Here is a 15,324-nt window from a genome sequence, read left to right as displayed (position 1 = left end):
TCAAGGTGGGGTGTTATTTCGTCACTATTCCTCCACCCAACGCACTCAAGGGAATTGTCAGGTCTTCACCACTTCCATCATCGCACTCAAGGGAATCTACTCACTTGTCTGTGGTGCCAACACCGAAGTCCCTGCGTCATTCTCCAAGAGCCATTCATCATCGCATATTTCTTAATAAACATCATTATTACTTGCAGTTGCCTCCTGTCCTTTATCACGCCGTGACAGAACGATCTGACCAACAATGGAGGCAGCGAGTAATCAAACCGTCTGCTCTGGAGGATTTCCTCAGCACCAATGTTTCGGAGGGATGGACCTCCCAGGAAGAGGAATCTTAACGACACTGGGTCTGCGCAAATAATATTGTAAATTTCAGGCTTTTGGTGACGCAGGTGTCCGAGCTCACCCAACAGCTTTCAGTTTACTACGAGCTTCCACTGCAGCCGCCCACACCCGGCCGTTCCGCCAGCCCCTTCGGAAGTCCCCCCCTCCCAGCCGGAACCACGGGCTCCCCATTCCGGAGTCTTATTCGATTGAGTGAGCCTAACTATTGTAGAGCTTTCTTAAACGTAAAACCCGCTGTGACATGCATTTTTTCCCTCCAAACCCAGAACCTTCTCGCCAACGAGAGGGCCAAGGTGGCGTTCGTGAAAACTGGAATTCAAAATGCTCACACTTGCTCACATGGGAGGGCGGCGTTATGGGGAACGGCGGTTTGGGAGAACCAGGATCCATGCTGCTGCCTCGTTCCAGTTCACTCTCCGCCGAGATGAGACGGGTCTTTAATCGGGCCGTCGCCGGGAGGGAGGCGGCCAGGAAGCTCGCGGAACTACGGCAGCACGAAAGATCCGTCTCAGACTATTCCAGCGAGTTCCGAACCCTGGCGGTAGAGTGTCATTGGAACGAGGAGGCACAGTGGGACATGTTCCCTAGCATGGGCTGGGCTGGGCTGACCCGCGTCCAGAAGGAGATCTACGCCCCCATTGACTCCCTACTTCACTGAATGGCCTCATCGAACTGGCTTTTGCGGGGACCGCAAAAATAAAAAAAAATAAACCGCACGGCTGACAACGCGGATGGAGAGTCGCGGAACTTACCCTGTTCCACATCGTGGTCCCAGCCGAACGTTCCGGATCCAGTCCAGGCGGCGGGGACGCAAGCCAGTCCCTGGATCCTACGAACTCCATCACATAGAGCCCATGCAGGTAGGGCGAGCTCGGCTTTCCCGGGAGGAGAAGGAGAGGCGGGAGGTCCCTGGGCCTTTGTCTCTACTGCTGGGGAAACCGGGCACCATGCTTACACCTGCCCGGTAAAAAGGCCATGGCCCGGGTAGTACGTATGAGGCTACATATCTTAGTGGGGTGGGATCTCTGCCGAGAAGACCTCATCATCATCCACGGGTCCTTCCGGTAAGGCTAAAGGTGGGCAGCACAGACCCACCACTGTCAAGCACTACGTGAGGAGGGGACTCAGGGGCAGAAGGTAATTTCATGGACAGCACACTAGCACACCGTCTTCACATTCCTCTCCGACCCCCTTCCGCACCACATCACGGTTCATCCGCAAGCCCTCAATGGACAGAAGCTTCCGGTCATATTTCACGTCACTGAAGACATCACCCTCATCACCTCTGGCACATCCTTGACTCCCCCCTGACACATCCTGACTCCCCCCATGGCACCCATAGTCCTTGGTCACCCCCTGGCTCCTCCTCCACAACCCCGAAAGTAGACTGGTCTTCAAATACCATATTAACTTGGTGTCAAGGATGTCACAAGTCTTGTTTAGTGTCTGCCTGTCCGTCTGTTTCTATGTCTGTGTTGCAGGAGGAGGCGGTGGATTTGTCTAACGTGCCCGCGCGAGTACCTCCACCTGAAGGAAGTGTTCAGTACGTCTCGTGCTGCTTCTCTTCCTCTCTGCATCGTCCCCTGACGGACGACTGTGCCATAGAATTACTGTCGGGTAAGTCTCGCCGCCTAAGGGCAAATTATATTCACTTTCGGTTCCAGAGAGGGAGGCTATGGAGAAAAATATAATTTCTGATTCTCTAGCTTCCAGGTTCATCCCGCCTTCCTTGCTCTCTTCTCCAGCGGGGGCGGGGTTCTTTTTTGTGGGAAAAGAAGGACGGCTCACTGCGACCTTGTATTGATTACCGGGGACTGAACGACATCACGGTCAGAATACTTATCCTTTGCCGTTGATGTCTTCAGCCTTCGAGAGGTTGCAGGGAGCGTCGATTTTCACAAAACTGGACTTACGTAATGCTTATCATTTGGTCCGTATCAGGGAGGGGGATGAATGGAAGACTGCTTTTAATACCCCCAGGGGGCACTTCGAATATTAAGACTTGCCCTTCGGGGCTTTCCAACTGTCCCCAGCGGTCTTCCAGGCACTCGTCAACGACGTGCTGCGAGATATGATTGATCAGTCCATATATGTCTACCTGGACGACATATTGATTTTTTTCTTCTTCTCTCCAGGAACATGTGCAGCACGTTCGACGAGTGCTTCAGAGGTTGCTAGAAGAATGGGCTTTTTTTGTCAAAGGCGGAGAAATGCGAGTTTCATGCACCATGCACAGTCGGTTTCCATTTTTGGGGTATATCGTGTCGACTGAGGGAATACGCATGGATCCCGAGAAAGTTAAGGCTGTGGGTAGAGTGGCCAAGTCCAGATTCCCCGTAAGGCCCTACAGAGGTTTCTGGGGTTCGCCAACTTCTATCGGCGGTTTATTCGCAACTTCAGCCAACTAGCCGCCACCTCTGACCGCCTTGACCTCCACCAAAACTACGTTCAGGTGGTCAGACACAGTCGAGGCTGTGTTTTGCCAAACTGAAGAGCTGCTTTGTTTCAGCCCCAATCTTGATAACCCCTGACCCATCACGTCAGTTTGTGGTGGAGGTCGATGCATCGGAGGTGGGGGTAGGAGCGGTGTTTATCTCAGCGTTCTTCCTCAGATGACAAGGTCCACCCATGCGCATATTTTTCTTATCGTTTATCTCCAGCCGAACGAAATTACGATATTGGTAACCGAGAGTTGTTGGCAGTCAAGATGGTATTGGAGGAGTGTCGCCACTGGTTAGAGTGGATCGGGGGTTCCTTTTATTGTATGGACTGACCACAAGAACTTAGAATATATTAGTACGGCTAAAAGGTGAACTCCAGGCAGGCTCGGTGGGCACTGGTTTTTTTTCGGACGGTTTTGATTTTACTATCTCGTACCGCCCGGGTTCCAAAAAATATTAAAACCCGATTCTTTATCACGTATTTTTTTGACCGTTCCGAACGCCCGTCCACTCCCGAGTGTTTTTTTCCTGAGACATTAGTGGTCTCCGCACTCACATGGGAGATCGAATCGAAGGTTAAGACAGCCTTAGAAGGGGTAATGCCTCCGCCCGGGTGCCCACCGAATCGCTTATTTGTGCCGGAGGGATTACGGTCTAACGTTATCCAGTGGGGACATTGTTCTAATGTGGCTTGCCATCCAGGAGTTAATCGTACTAAGTTTTTGGTCAAGCAACGATTCTGGTGGCCACTGATGGCTCGCGACATTCACAGTTTTGTGTTGGCTTGCTCGGTTTGTGCCACTGGTAAGACTTCCAATCGACCCCCTGATGGGTTACTTCAACCGGTGCCTTCGAGACCCTGGTCCCACATCGCTCTAGATTTTACTCACCGCCCTCCCGCCCCTCCCAGGGCAAACACGGTAGTTTTTTGACCGTGGTGGACCGGTTCTCGAAGGTGGCCCATTTTATTCCCTTGCCCAAATTACCCTCAGCCAAGGAGACAGCGGTGGCTGTTGTAGATCACGTCTTTCAGTTACATGGCCTCCCGATAGACGTGGTGTCTGACAGGGGACCCCAATTTGTGTCCAAATTTTGGCGAGAGTTCTGTAGATTACGGGTGTTGCGATGTTTGGTTTCCAAGAATCCTTCCTCCTGGAGCCAACAATTGTCGATGGTGGAGTACGCCCACAATACCTTACCCATATCAGCTACGGGCCTATCACCATTTGAATGTAGTGTAGGTTACCAGCCACCTGTTTTTCCCAGTATGGTATCCGGAGTCCCCTCTGTTCACGCCTTCGTCCAGAGGTGTCACCGCACTTGGACTAGAGCCTGCGAGACTTTACTCCAAGTGGGGGCGCGCACCAAGGCTAAAGCCGATCGCCACCGGTCTAGGCCTCCCGTATACGTTGTGGGTCAAAAAGTGTGGCTTTCTACTAAGAATATTCCTCTCCGCTCCGTATCTAATAAGTTGGCTCCCAAATTTATTGGCCCGTTTACTGTCACCAAGATCATTAGTCCGGTGGCAAGTCCGCCTCAAACTCCCTCCTGCGTACAGGAGAATTCAATCCCGCCTTTCATGTGTCTAAAATTAAGCCCGTTTTTCATTCCCCTATTAATCCCCGCCTACCCGGGCCCCCCCCCCCGCCGCGACTCGTAGATGGGGAGACCACTTATTCGGTCAATCGCATTCTGGACTCTAGACGGAGGGGACGCGGATTCCAGTACTTGGTGGACTGGGAGGGTTACGGTCCGGAGGAGAGAAGTTGGGTACCTGCTAGGGACATCCTGGATCACTCTCTTATCGATGATTACAATCGACAGGTAAGGGGTGCTGGGGACGCCAGGAGGCGTTCTTAGGAGGAGGGGTACTGTCACGGTCTCCTGCTGGTTTGTTGTGACGTCATGTTAATTGTTTCATGTGGGTGTTACCGCTGATCGGCTGATCAGCGGGCAGGTGCAGCTCGTTACAGCAGCCTATTTAATGCCCGGTCTTTCGTCTCTTGTTTGTCAGATCGTTGTGTGAGGTCCGCGTGGTGTTTGTCTGTTCGTGATTCATCGTTCCTGTTTCATGCTCTTTTCCTGTTTGGTCGTCTCTGGATTAATGCCATCATTACGGATACCTCGCCTTCACCAACTCCACCAACGCACTCAAGGGGGGTGTTAATTCGGTCACTATCTCCCACCAACGCACTCAAGGGAATTGTCAGGTCTTCACCACTTCCATCATCGCACTCAAGGGAATCTACTCACTTGTCTGTGGTGCCACCGAAGTCCCTGCGTCATTCTCCAAGAGCCATTCATCATCACATATTCTTAATAAACATCATTATTACTTGAAGTTGCCTCCTGTCCTTTATCACGCCGTGACATCCACACAGGGAACAACTGATCAGATATCTCCTGAGAAAATAGAGGTGGTGTCTGTAACTGAGGAGGACATCCCTGCTGTGGATACCCCAACCCTGCTCAAGGCCAGTCCAAACCAACCAAAAACCCTCTAACAGAAACCCCCTCAGCCCAGCCCAGACTTTCAAGGCCAGTTACCAAAGTCCAGCCCTTTGTTACAGGTTATGCTATACATCATCCACACCATCACAATGTGTACTCAATTCCACATCGTACACTAGTTTTCTCCTAGTCTTTTCTATTTTGTCGTTATTTAGTATTCTAATGAATTTTGAGTAGTTTATGGATGAAAGAAGATTAGGTTAGTTAACTCACCCAAAACATTTTTTTTGTTATGTAATTCATCCCTAAGACCCTAAGGAGATTGATTTTTTTTTCTGTTGCTCAATAGTGACACATGATATCAACATCAAGATTGTGGGCTCCACCCCAAGCGAAAGTACATACTGATAAAATGTATCGAGTGTCTGCTACATGTATAAATATGATTCTTTCTTACCTCATGCATCTCATCATCTCATGAAACTGATAACATTCTAGCAGAGGAGAAAACACTTCAGGGAAGCCTGTTTGCACGCAGGATGGAGATACTTATTGGGGCTTGCGTCATGCTCACTCTCAGTATTGTGCTTGTAGTTGGATTGAGCGGTGAGTAAATGTCTTTAGGGAGTACTTAATACACCCAGAGATGTACAGTAATGGAGTACAAGTACTCCATTAGGTATTGGAAATTGCTATTAAATTTGAATATATGAGCATCTCTATGAGACCTGGTTACATGAGTACCTGGGTTTACGTGAACACCATGGAGTAATGGAGACCATATACTTTAGTTTAGATTAGATGCAATTATGGGACGCCTGCAAGGTGGGTAGGTGATATTGTTGAAGGAACCTTAGAATGTAACCAACATTTTTTATTACTATGTTCCCAAAAATAGACTCACCTACACCATTTACACTCGTCATGTACAACAAAGCGCCAAAAAGTACCATAGTATTACCATGATGTTTAACCAGAGTACCATGTAAATAAATATCATGTTACATGAATTCCGGTATCATGTATTTGTGAGGGGTATTTTAAACCTTGCTTCAATATATAGTTGCAGCTTACATACATTAATTAATTAATTAATTAATGTCTGTATGTGTGATGCCAAAGAACGTCCGTGTTACCTCTAGATACAGTATCGTAAAGAAAAATATCATTGATATGGTCATGAACTGATTTTTGTTATAACAGTTTATGATCCGAAAGGTTTAGCTAGATGTTACTACCATTTATGAATAATAAAAAAAAATTCTTAAAGGAGTTTATGACTCTATCATTAAACATCATTGTCAGATATTAATGAATTCATTTGGTAAATTAATTTTTAAATATAAAAATGAATCATTTGGTATCAGTGATGTAGCATCATTAAAAACAAACATGATCTGACGATGAGCAAAAGTACTCTTAACACTGATTAACCAAAAGATTCATTTATGATCTACCGAAGAAGAAATTTATAACATGAGGATCAGTACATGATGATAATTTAACATTTTTGTGTAAAATATCCCTTTAACTTTTATTCTACCTGACACAGACTCCAGCAACCCAACATTCATCTATGCCATTATTTTTATATTTCATAATTTAATATCAGTTACTCTGTTTTCAGTTGGGGATTTTTATACTTAATTTTTTTTTTTTTAATTGTTATGTATTTTTATAGTTTAGGTACTTTAATTTTACCTGAGTCAATGTCCATAAAGGTATCTTTACTTTTTCTTAAGTATGAGGATTGGATACTATATACAACTCAGACACACCCTTAGTAAAGACGAATTTACACAACTGCATTGAATGGGTAACAGATTAGACTGGATTAGATTGCACAAGGATTTACAAACCTTCATAAGATGTCTCCAACTCATTTACTTTTTTAGTTAATTGTGTCGCTGTTATGTCACACTTAAAGATAAATGCATATAATGACACGGATGCTTATAATTACCACTTATCCCACATATTTAATTATCATATTTCCACCTTAGTCATCTTGAGCTGTGTGGGGTAGTTTCGATGCGGCTCCTCTGGGTGTGTTAGCATGTCAGCACAGTGTGATTGTGAACACGGAGAAGATGAGCTCAGCTGTCAGCACTTAACATTAGCCATTAATGTTCAGTTGCTGAATGTTGTTGTTGTTTATCTGCCTGTGCAGTGTGTCTGAGTGGGAAGAGCTCTGTACTTCAGGTGCTCATTAATGGAGTTTGGAGGACTGTTTCTGCTGAGAACTGGGACTCTGAGCTTTCCCTATCTGCTTGCAAACAGCTCGGCTATCTAAGGTACTGACTGCCATCAGGTTTTGATTGAAACACCTCCTTTACACGCCATTCCTCCACATTTGTGTCCAATCCCGGTATGTTGGGGCAGGACATTGGTCCACCAGGAGCAGGTTTAGACACCTCTCTCTATATGATGGAAGACATGTGAAAACAGCATAATTATAGTTTAATCTTTAGGTGTGGACTCAAGACTTCACCTCTTTTAGGAATGTTTAGATAAATCATGACAAAAAGCTTGTGCTGACTTGTTAGCTATAGCACTTTTATGGGTAGCACCACCTACTATAGGAATCCCTAAACCCATTCTGACTGTAGCTCTTTCTAGCTTTTAGCACCAGACTTGACACAAACAAGTCAAACTTGAGATGCATTGATATTTGATGCTAAACTGCACATTACCCGTATGCTACTGCTGATACCATATCATTAGGGTTTTTTTAAGCTACTTTTCTTCCCCCTCTCTCTGTTAGATATGTGGAGTCGAAAGCTCTTCCTCTGTCCTCTATTGAGCAGGACTTCCAAAGTAACCTGGTGTCAATTAGTATGAACCACACAAATGTCCAGCAGGCCATTGAGATGCACAACATAACCACTTTCAGGCATAACAGTCTCCTCTTTACTTACAGTGTTTGCAAGGCAGCAATATTCTGAAAAATGTCCTGAATGGCGAAGCTATCTGTGCTACTAAGACTATATTAAATTAAAATTATTTGATAACAAATACCAACCAAGCAGCACAAGTTTTTTTTTTTGTACAGTAGAAATAACTGAATTCTTAATTTAAAAATAAGGTGAATAGTGTAGTGAAGTATAGCACAGCCCACACAGAAGTCACATTCAAACAAAGCAGCTTTCTGTTCATCATCAACACACTGAATTCATGTGACCAAATTGAACCAGATGTGAAATCTGCTTGGGAAAATCTTTTGTGATTATGCAATATCCCCGATTGCTTGAATTCCTATTGAAATGGATTTCACCTGCGGAAATTTGCTGAACAATGGTAATGACGATAACTAAAGCAAATAATTATAAAGTTAATAATAATGCAAATTCTATAGGAATATTATATTAGACACCACAAACAGAACAATAATGACACAGAGTCACAATATTTTTGCAATCATTTTCAGAGGGTTTTTTTTTTTTTTTTTTTCAGCCGATGAACTGTAAAACCACAGACAGCCAATTATGGGTGCATTTCCCAAAAGCATCGTAAGCTAACTATGGTCATAAGTTCCACTGAACTCTATTAGAAATAACAGAACTTGTTATCATAGTTGCTATTTGGGAAATTCACCCCTGCAGTCTTATAATAGCCTAAACAGAACATCATCATGCTTTGGTGTTATAGTTATCTGTATAGTTATCTTTTTTTGGGCCTTTAGCGGCATAAAGAATTTCCAATATTTTAAATGTAACTGACAGCATTGACATCAAACTGACTTGTAATCAGTCCATTTATTAATTTCTAGCCACTCTTACACTGAACTTTAGTTGATTCTTATATGTTAACTGAAAGCAAGATGTGTCCTGAGTATTGCCACAACTACAAAGCAGCTCTGATCAGATTTCATTTACACAGAACTAAAACCTCTTTATTCCCGAGTGCCTCACCCTCAGGAATGAAAACTAAACCTGATGCTCCTAAGGCAAAAGTCAAACATTTAACCCTTGTGCGGTCTTCAGTCATTTCTGACCGGATAATTTTACATTTAGAATTTTTAAAAATCGTAGCTTCACCAGAATGGTATGAAACTTTGTGACTTTTATGGCACTTGGCATGTGAACACACACACAAAAATTGACAGCATGTTTCGAAAAAGCTAAGTGGTCGTAAAAAAAATTGTCACACTCATGGTCTTCGGTCAAAAATGAGCGCCCATAGGAAATGAATGGGAAATGAGAAAAAACACAGAACATTTTTATGTGTACAATCTACAAATCCCCCTCAATGCAGAACAAATTTGCACAGCAATGAAGGGGTGAAACTCTAAAACATCTAGCGTGCAAAATCAACACACCAACTCACACACGCGTGGACACACACTTAAACACACACATACACACCTATGAACTGGTGTGACTGTAACACTGCAACTATGTAAAATAAAATCAATAATTCGACTACAATGTGGTAAAAAAGTGGACAGCAAGGAAGGGGTTACACTCTAAAACATCAAGAGTGTAAAACGGATACAGTACATCCACTCACACACATTTACTTACACACACATACAGACACACATACAGAATTACACAAACTCAAATGAATTGGTATGGCTATAACCATATTCCCAAAATGAGTCAGAAGACTGAAAAAAAGGTTAATATCAGATCAGACCCAGAAGGATTAAGCTCTAATAAAGCATTCCTGTTAATTTTTGTCAATTTTTTATAGAATTTTAATGTTTTGTGTAACAAAGTGCTTTCTGTGTTCAGGTTTAAATGTAGTAATAATAATACTGAAAAAAAAAATACACTTCAAATCAACATTTGAAACAACAAAAAATATAAACATTGACAAAAAGTAGTCTTTTTCTTTAAATCCACAACCTAATAAAAGTAAACAATCTAGTGGTTACACCATGAAATTACAGGTTTTTCTTTTTTTGCTCTCACCAGGAGGTGCTATTCTGCCTTCAAAAAATTGGATTTTAAAGGCCTAGTCTCTATTTTAATCTGAAATACTGCATTAATTGCAAAATAATTTTAGAATATTATAATTTATTTTTTTTTTTTTTTTTTTTTTACTATTTTCTTTTGGAAAATTTGATCATAATTATTGCATTAATATTAATTAGTACCATGAAATTTTCTCAAAATACAATATATATATATATATATAATATAATATATATATATAATATATATATATATGATATATATTATATAATATATATATATATATATATATAACAAAAATATATTAGATTGATTTTACTGAAGAAAATAAAAGTTACATTTCAGGTGTCCGGTCACTTTTGACTGTGAAGACCATGAGTGTTTTTTCAAATGAGGAGCGCACAAGGGTTAAATATATATCTGTTTAATCTGCTTAGAATTGTAGACTCTGTTGTAAATATGTGATTGAATTTGGTATGTTGACCAGGAAGTTTGATCATGTATACAAGCCATTTAGGGCATTTTTACACAGAGCACAGCCTCTTTCCTTTATCTCTGTGACCCATATGGATTTTGTAGCCTACTATTTTAGACTTGGAGTCCTATCTGCTCACAGCAGTTTCCCAGAACACTCGTGCATACTTTAGAAGATTTTTTGCATTTACTTTGTTCTGTAGCCAACAGCTTCAAGTGCTTTTCACCCATTAAGAATATAACTCTTTTAAAGCTGATTTGCTTTTCATTTTCATCGTCAAGCATAGGAGATAAAAATCTTAAAGTCAAATGTAATTCATATTTTGTAGATTTACTCAGCATGCATGAACAGCTCAATTTCTGTCATCATTTTCTCACCTCAAGTAATACTAACCCTATTGATTTTCTTTCTACCATGGGACACAAAAGGAGGTCATATTTAGTCATATGATATTTCCTTACGTCATAGTCTTGCCCTGCACTGCTGATTTGCTCGAGACAGAAATGGTTTTGGATGAATTAACCCCTATTAATGGCATACCATTTCTTAACCATTTGAATGGGTTTGTTGTCTTCTCTCTCCCTAGTAAAACCCAGTGCAGTCTGGGGATGATAACCACACTTAAGTGCATGAAGCACAGCTCACACAAAAGTCATTTACAAACCAAACAGCTTTTAGGTGGTCAGTGTGATGAAGTTTGCTGAGCAGCAGTAAATGTGGCAGCATCTTGGAACATTTCTCAGTTATAGCTTAAATATCAACATTCCAGATTGTTCACAATCCTAAAGTTTATATCAACATTCCAGATTGTTTCAGATTTATTGGTTGCTTTTTTAAAACTTATTGTTAGTGATGTTAAAGGTACACTCAGTATTTTTTATTTTTTTTGTCTTTGCTAATTTAAAATGATTCTTGCCTAATAAACAGCAAATTTGAGAAATAACATTACAATGAGGTTCATCTACATGACATAAAGACTTCAGACTTGTTTAGTCTTCTAGAAAAAGCAGGGTGCCCTATGTTGGCGACACCATGTTGACATCACATCACCAGGTGTGATGACTCATAGTAATAGCACTAAAAATAATGGTTTCTAGTTTCATTCACATGCCTCAGCATGTGTGTGCTTCACCTTTCTAAACTGAGAATGAAATATATATATATATATATATATATATATCTTATATCTTATATATATCCAGAGAACTAGATAAAAGATAGACAAAGAGCTTATATGAAGTGGCAACTGTTAATTAAAAAGACCTCATGCATCCAGGCCAACAGGTGTCAGTGTGGACTTCAAAGTAGAAAAATATAAGAAATAGTAATTATGATTTTTTTTTTATCTTACATTTCTGACTTGCAATTTCTTTCAAAAGTTCAAATCTCACAATTCAGACTTTTCTTCTTCTCAGAACTGCTATTGTGAGTTATAAATTTGCAGTTTTGAGTTTTTATATCTCAAATATGTGTTTTCTGTGTTCTGAGTTTTGAGAAATAATGACTGAATAGCAAGAAAAAATATATAATTATTATTATTTTTTTTTTTTTTTTTTCTGTGGTGGAAATAAGCTTCCATTACATTTAAGTGATTCAGAATTGTATTCGTTTTAAACGTTTCTCTTTATAACTATAAATTGCAAATGTAATAAAACTTGTCAAATCAGAGTTTAATAAGCAATCATTTTATCTATTTCTGCATAGCTTGTGGTTCCAGACCTAAGTTGAATGCTTGTAAAGTTTGCGGTAACCTGTTGGTTGCGGGTCAGTTCCCCTGACAGGTGAGCCTGCACTTTCAGAACGAGCACCTGTGTGGAGGCTCCATTACATCCTCTCGCTGGATACTGGATACTGGATACTGCACATAGTGTATACGGGTGAGTTTATAATGACCTCATGGAACAATATTCAGACACCCACATGGAAATGATGATAGTCTGCTGTTTTCCATGCTGGTTTGCATACCCTAAACAGTCGCTACAGACCCAAGGGCTTGGACCGTGATATAGCTCTGATGAAACTGGTGCAGCCCCTCAGCTTCGATGGTACCTTCTGCAGAAGGAGTTCGTTTATAATGGAAAGTGGTTATTCTGAAGAACCATTGCTAGTGCAAAGACTGATAGTTATGCAAATTGACTTTTAATCTAATCTTAATAACCTGCATCTTCCATGCATGCATTGCGACAAATGGCTCATCACCATTTATTAATTTTTTTTTTTTCAGGTTTTGTGGAGCCTATTTGTTTGCCGAACTTTGGGGAGAAGTTTGAAGATGGTAAAATGTGCTGGATCTCAGGATGGGGGTGAGTCAGGGAACTTAAGGGCCATAACACACCAAACAGACAGAGAAGAAGAAGTGGCAACGAAAGCTGTTGTCGCCTCGTGTTATTTGTATTTTTAGCCAAAAAGTTGTGCTTGAACACACCAAAGAATACAGCCAATGGCCAGTTAGCACAAATGTTCTGCGACTGTGTGAGAGGAGATAACTGTCTTTATCAGTAAGTGGCAGTCCTCATCCCTTCAAAAAGGGAAAGCGAAAATTAGACTTCAAATACACAAAGCAGTACTTGCTTACCATTTTGAATATGAATCATGCTGATCAGTTGATCTTCACTTTGGTCTTCACAAAATGTCAAATTTGAAGAGCTTCTTTGTGTGCCATCTTGATTTGAGGTTTCACTAAAGCTAGGGTGACCAAACGTGTCATTTTCCCTGGACACGTCCTGGCCAGGATTTCTATATTGCCTAAAATATCCAGGTTTTGGCTTTGTTTGCGCTGCGCAGATCAATCAAAAGTACCATGAGAGCTCTAGAGAGCAGACGGCTTCTTGTGCTTCTGAATCACTCCCACGGTACTTTGATGTCATACACCGATCAATATGCTCAGTGCTGATTCAAGTCTCAACACTAATATGTACACATATTTGCATCGCTTTGACTGTTCTCTATAGATCCCACCTTCTCACGTACACGATTGGTCGATTACGTACAATGTCTGCATGTTATTGGTCAAACGATCATTACCTTCATTAAGTATGAAAACAGGAAACCAAAGCCAAAACCTGGATATGTTAGGCAATATAGAAATCCTTTTAGTTTAGTGTAATTGTAATATTGGAAGATTTGGATAAAGTTCTTTTTCGTAAGGTACACAACACAATTTTCAAAGTTGTTGACTGCATCTCATTTAGAAAACCAAAGTGGGAGGTACAGGAAATAATGTGGTCTGCAGACAGGCCTAGATATGTAGACTGCTAAACATTTTTCTCACATTTCAAGTCACACTTTGTGATCATCACTCACATGAACAAGTACCAGTTTGCCTCAAATTTCAGGCTTTTGTCTGCAATCTCAAGAAAACTGAGTGAAAATTGGGCCTAAAATCGTCTAGTGTATACCCAACATAAGCTGAACGGCCAATCAGAGTGATTTTTCTAACCAAGTGCCCATTGATTCAACAATTCAACATTCTCAGTTGGTCAAAAAGTATTTTGTGAGAATACACAGACACTTTTGTATGTATTTCAATGGAGAAAAATATTTTTTGTCTCCAGAATGCTGTAACTGCAGCATCTCCAAAACAGGGGCTATCTGGAACCAGCCAAACAGGACACCTCTGGGGCAAACTCAAAACTCACAGCATTATTTGAACCAGTCTTGTTATGTTTAGCCCAGTCAAGCCTTTCAGATGAACAGACTGCAATTCTGTTTGATGCTGAACAATTAAACTCCACTCCACCAATGACAGACTTCATTGTAACACTTTTCATCTGTGTTGGTAATGGGGGACAGTGGCGGTCCACTGGCTTCTTTGACCTGGAAATTGGTGGGAGCCACAAGCTGGGGACAAGGCTGTGCAGAAAAGAACAAACCTGGGGTTTACACACGCATCACACAGTCCCTCACCTGGATACATCTGCAGATGGAGGCCAGGATAGTGATCATGTGTATCTGTGAACTGAGTATGAGACAGAAGTTTGTAGTTTGTCAAAAGGTAGATATATAGTGAGACAGGCTCCTTTTTATGAATTTTGTACACTGCTTCAAATTATAGTTTACAATGTTGTGATTCAGTTCTTAGAAATGATTGGAAAAATACCAGAACAACAGCAGTTGGAATAGCTATTTTTGTTGAGAAAGGTCATACAGTTTATCACGTGATTTCACCAGTTATTCCGGTGAGTCTGCGCCCTCTTGTGGTTTAAGAATTTAAAAAAACTACAAGAAGAAAAAACTACAATAATTGTTTTTTCTACTTTTCATACAGAGAGAAGAAATGCTGCACCCCTCTACAACCAGCTCTACAGTTTAATTATGGGAAAGACAACATCAAGGAACTGAATCCAGGCAGAAACTCCACAAAAAACAAACCTTGCACTGGTCACTGTATGTCATATACAGGCACAGCATAAGAAATCATTATATTACGTGCACTCAAATCTGAAAAGGTTTTATTTGGTGTAAGTAGTCTTATACAGTACTTGCTATTGTTTTAAGAAATACCTGCCAAACAATCCTCTGATGTGTCCTGAAAGATTAAATACACAAATATTGCCAGAGACACACAAGCGACAATGTGCTTATGTCTAATATGCAATAAATATTTTGTTTTGAGAAATAAGTACGTAATTTCACTATTAATGGATTTAGTATTTTCAATGTTTTGTGGTGTTTATATGTTATTATATTAGTA

At 41.2% G+C, this 15,324-nt stretch overlaps 2 long non-coding RNA genes across 2 annotated transcripts; both read left to right on the top strand.

Annotated features, from left to right (window-relative positions):
• Window positions 1–5,573: 5,573 nt before the first annotated feature.
• LOC109094813 lies at window positions 5,574–14,258 on the top strand. The gene is made up of 4 exons (XR_006160768.1): window positions 5,574–7,531; window positions 12,336–12,508; window positions 12,856–12,934; window positions 14,186–14,258. It is a non-coding gene; the product is annotated as an uncharacterized LOC109094813 (long non-coding RNA).
• Window positions 14,259–14,263: 5 nt separating this feature from the next.
• LOC122146082 lies at window positions 14,264–15,229 on the top strand. The gene is made up of 3 exons (XR_006160769.1): window positions 14,264–14,625; window positions 14,706–14,809; window positions 14,899–15,229. It is a non-coding gene; the product is annotated as an uncharacterized LOC122146082 (long non-coding RNA).
• The last annotated feature ends 95 nt before the right edge of the window (window positions 15,230–15,324 follow it).

This window comes from Cyprinus carpio, chromosome A9, assembly GCF_018340385.1.
Source record: "Cyprinus carpio isolate SPL01 chromosome A9, ASM1834038v1, whole genome shotgun sequence".
NCBI classification, from domain to species: Eukaryota; Metazoa; Chordata; class Actinopteri; order Cypriniformes; family Cyprinidae; genus Cyprinus; species Cyprinus carpio.
The sequence above is the reverse complement of the archived record's forward strand: the minus strand, read 5'-3'. Positions and strand labels throughout refer to the sequence as shown.